At 37.8% G+C, this 4,813-nt stretch overlaps 1 protein-coding gene across 3 annotated transcripts in view; it reads left to right on the forward strand.

Annotated features, from left to right (window-relative positions):
* Positions 1–624: 624 nt before the first annotated feature.
* The window catches only part of APC (APC regulator of WNT signaling pathway), a 2,693,590-nt gene continuing 2,689,401 nt past the window's right edge, over positions 625–4,813 (forward strand). For all 3 annotated transcript variants that reach the window (XM_044064201.1, XM_044064200.1, XM_044064205.1), the window contains exon 1: positions 625–972. The gene's annotated coding sequence lies outside the window, so the exon portion shown is untranslated. The remainder of the gene's footprint in view (positions 973–4,813) is intronic.

The following is a 4,813-nucleotide window of genomic DNA, read 5'->3' on the forward strand; positions in this document are numbered from 1 at the left end:
AAATCAAGACCACTAACACTTTTAGTTATATGGACATGGTTGGACCAAATATTAAACTTCTAAAAGGTTGAGAGAAATGGCTTTAAAAAAGAATTATCATGTTTCTTATAGTGAAGGAAGGCAGTTTCAAATTATGGCCAAGAGGGAGTACGACGAGTCATTAGCGGAGTTGTTAGCTTTTGTGGTAGTTAATAATATTTTGTTAGTAGATCTCAGCTATTTACTTAGGATATATTACAAAAAAACTAGTTTCCGCTGATACCAGCATTTTGCACTCATATAAAACATACTTTTATGTTTTCAGTACTTGAATAAGGAACGGGCTATGGCTGAAACTTAACAATAATTTCACAATCAGATAGGCTTGTTGCTGCTGACTTCAGGAACGGCATTTAAAATGTCAGCTACAGGCACCGCAGTAGTCTATACAACTATCGATCAGCAAACACAAATCACGGACATACATTTTGGTTACTTCTTAATAAACCCTATAACAATCGCTTAGAAGCACTAAATTTATTATTCTTATAACCGATCTTATCCTGCAATGTTTTTGCAGGAGGATTGATTTATAAGGCACACACATAGCAGCCGACCATTTACCAGCAGCACTTCCGGTCCAGTTAGCTACTTCCAGTCCTGACAGAACATGTACTGGAAAAGTGGCTCCCCATTTGGTTCGTTATATCTACTCATCAGTTTAGCCTTTTTGGTACCGGGAGGTGAACGGATATAGTGTTCTGCATGTTGTGCTGTTGGGCAGTTTCGTTAACTGCATGACATTTGTACTTAGCATTCATTCTTTTGTAATGGGGATTGTAGAAATGAAGTAGCCCTGTAGTTGCCATCTCCGAACATGTAAAGTGAAGTAAAGTACGTGATCCATTGGGAAAAATATGGCTTAAGGAACGAAACTGTGCTTGTTTGATAGCAGACTTGAGTCTGTGTCTGCTTTACATCGTTTCCAAGAGTGTAAGATTAACTTTGTTGTTTTGTCAATATTTTATATGATCTGACTTTGTTTAAAGTGCAGTGCTCTTGCATTCATCACGTTTTCCTTTAGCTGTTTTTACTGTCTTTTTTTCAGTCCGATTCCTGTCTTTACCATTTATTTCTTCAGCATTAGGTTTGAAAAATAAACTTATATGATTTTGTAAACTTGCACTTCTCACTGGTTTAGTTTGGCTTGTAGTTTCTGTGCCTTTTCGAATCATCTAGTATATGCGTATTTTGCTGTGTGCTTAAGGGTTACTGCTGTTTTCTATTTTTCTTTAAATTTCACTGCAACCTTTATAGTTGTATTTACTTTGTATATTGAACTAGTCGGAACAAATGAGACGTCAGCGTGTGTTTATCGGAGTAATTATGCGCTGCCAGTTCACACTTGTATGTTTCCTTGGTTTTATTATTGATCGCGAAGTTTCAAGAATTCCATAAGCTTTTGGCTAAATTAAAAAAAATGAAGACTGCTGAAATGCAGTTTTCTTTTAAAATAACGCACAGCTGTTTAACATTTCTGAAACGTTTTCAAAGTGGAGATTTAATGTGCAATTCAACTGTGTTGAAGTAGGACCCTTGTGCTGAGTGATTCTCCTACAGTTTGTTAGTTATCCGTTCGTGCTTTCTGATTTCTTAGATAAAGGGTATTGTATTGTTTGTTTTATCCAAAACCCGAATTTCAGTCGTGCATTGTTCCTGTGATTAACAGTCACTCTTGCGGTGTACTGTGTTTTTACAGTTAGCTGTGCTTGGTTAGTAGCTACGGTGGTCAAAATAGTGTGACAGTCACTGTGTCTTGTTTTGAAGTAACACGTGGAAGCACTATGCAGTTTAGTTTGCCATATACTAATATGGAATTCAGAATTATTTAGTTTGAGAAGTTGACACTCCACAAAAGCATTTTAAATCAACGTGTTTGATATATGTACTATATTTGTTTAATTCTGGTAGGTTACAGGATGCCCTTACTATTTAAGGTAACCAGACAGTACAATGCTACGTATTAGAATCCCAACAGAACGTCTGAAATATATTTTTAACACGTCTAGGTATTATTGTATTCTCAGACTTGCACAATTTCTGATTAGAAATATTTGTGTAGAATCGAGTGACTTATTTTATATAGTCACAGAAATGCCCTTAATTTTTATCCCAGTACCTTGCCAAACTAGAATTTGAAAGATGAAATCATTGAGCTTAGACTGAGCAGTCACTTATGTGGGTGTGGTCTTATGTAAAACTTGTTTCTTGGGGGCAGGCATTGTTTTAGCTGAACAGAAATTGACATGATCCTGTTTGCTGGTACCTGTTTACTTCATTGTTTACTTTGGTCAGGTGTACCTTGCTTGGCCTGTGGATCAGGGTCACTCTACATCTGACAGTTCAGGGTTAAGAAGATCCTGTTGTCTACCTTAACACTTGAATTGCAGATGTTTGCTTGTGTGCTGTTTTCTGATTAGAGAAGTTTGCAGATAAAGTACTTTCACAACATATGGATAGCTTGAGAGCTATGGAAGTTGGGTAGATGCTTTGCATTCAGTAACTTTGCTTCTACAGTGACTTATGCGTACATTACCTGCTATGTTGAGGCACTTTTGTGCATGTGCAGGTAGTTTATACGGGTATGCTTCTACCATTCTGGATACCCAGTGATTTTCTTGCTGGTTATGATTTGACTTTGAGTCCTGCAATAGGGCTTCAGTTTTTAATTATGTTTAGCTTTACCGTTTTTGGTGCATTATTATAATACTTGCCTATTGGTCAGTTTAGTTTTTGCCTTACTTGATGCTTATTTTGGGGCGCTTTGAGAAGTATGCCTTTCTTCAGTGGTTGTTGAATTTTTGTGTAGTTAGTGCCTGGTCATTGATGCAGGGTTTATTAAGGACTAGCTGCTGCCCTTTTTGGAATGGTACTTTTTTTTTTTTTTTTTTTCAGGCAGTTGTTTGTTACGACACACCAGGATGTGTAGTAGCAAGCCCCCGGTGTGTCATGGCAGACATTATAATTAGTAAATGTAATTGATCATTTAAAATTTTTAATAAGATGGCTTAATAACCATGGGGGGGGGGGGGTTGCCTCCCCACCCCCCTGATAATGGCCAAGATTAGAGTTTCAGATATTTTTGCGTAAACCTTTTAAAATTTTTTAGTCTACGAAAAAAGAAAAATTTATTTTTCTATATTTTTTATATATAAATCTACCACTCTTAACTGACAGCCCTATTGGAATGTAAGTCAAGTTGGCACTACTGAAATCTGGATTAACAATGTTTATATTAAAACACACCAATCACCCTTTTTCACTATTTTCTTATAAAGTTTCTTGTAGGTTGTAAGTTTGATAGTTTGTTATGCATTTAAGTGACTGCCAGTGCACACTTTTTGTATAGGTGCTGAACTGCAGTACTCTCCTGCGAAGTTGCATGTGCTGACAACCAGTCTTACTGTCATGCAGTTTAGCAGATGACAGTATCACAAGTAAGAGCTCTCATCATCAGTCTCCTGTGGCTCTTTCCTTTCTTAATTTTGGTCATGAAATATCAAGCAAAATAATCTTGTCTGGTATTTCATTCGCTTTTGCAGAAATGTTGCTGAAGAATAGTTGGAAGCTTATCGTGTAGGTAAATTTCTTTCTTTTTTTTTTTTTTTGCTCGTCACAGATAATGTACCACAGTGCCATTCATACAAAAACACTCTTCCCTACCTGTTGGACAGAAGCACTAAACTACTGTGTCTTAAAAAAACGTAAGGACTCATATTGGGAAGAGAATATGGTGGGGGTAAAGAGGACTTCTTGGGTGTACATGCTTTTGTTTCATACTTAAATGCTGTAGTCTGTAAATTCCATCTTTTTGACAGCTGTGTACATTTAGTATGACATATAATTCTTTTACTCAGGATGTTTGATTTGGTTGCATACACTTGGCTTTCTTGTTTGGTAAGGTTAATGTAACCTTTATTTACAGACAACTATGTAGTTACTCGGATTGTTGCACAATAAATCTGTAAGTACAGAATTAGCAACAACAGTACAGTGAAGCTGAAGTGATATGTAAATTTTTTTTTTCTAACTTGTTTGGGAAGAAACATATTTCCTCTTAGCAACATGGGTGGCAAGGTGCAGAGTCCCTCTATTGAGTACCTCATCATTTCAAAACCCTGAGGTGGTCCTGTCATTTTTTGCCATTACATTTTCCTGTATTTTTCTCTGGCTGTTTAGTGCTCCATATCTTTTTATGTCCATCTTCATTGAATAGATCTGGAGATGCAACTATATAGCCAAACTGGAAGCTAAGCTCTCTCAACCCAGTACTGGCACCGCCTGTCAGGAGGAGAAGGTAACCACACACACCACAAATCCAGTCTCACATAGACATATCGCATCAGCAAACCAAACACATACAAACATACTCGGAGGCTCTAAATAAAAATCTGCCTAAGGAGCAGAAACCTCCAAAGCAGACATCCAAGCGACACCTACCACGAAACAATATCCATGTAGCACATAGCTCATAAAGTCAGTGTGCCACACACTCACAGCGCTTAAGGCTAAACAACACACCTAATACACTTGTAATAGGTGACTCTGTTGTCAGACACACTGACGTCCCACTCACCAGGCTGAACAAGGAGAAGGTCACTGTAAGCTGCCTTTCGGGTGCCAGGATCCGCCGCATAACACAAGCACTCGGGTCACTCCAAAGCAAGTACAAGTATGACTCCGTCATTGTCCATGCTGGTGTGAATGACCCGAGACGTATCTTCCTGGACTACATGAAAAAAGACGTACAGGAGCTCTTTGATCATGTAGCCCA

The sequence above is a fragment of the Protopterus annectens genome, chromosome 2.part2, assembly GCF_019279795.1.
Source record: "Protopterus annectens isolate FY-2018-M chromosome 2.part2, PAN1.0, whole genome shotgun sequence".
Lineage (NCBI taxonomy): Eukaryota > Metazoa > Chordata > Ceratodontiformes > Protopteridae > Protopterus > Protopterus annectens.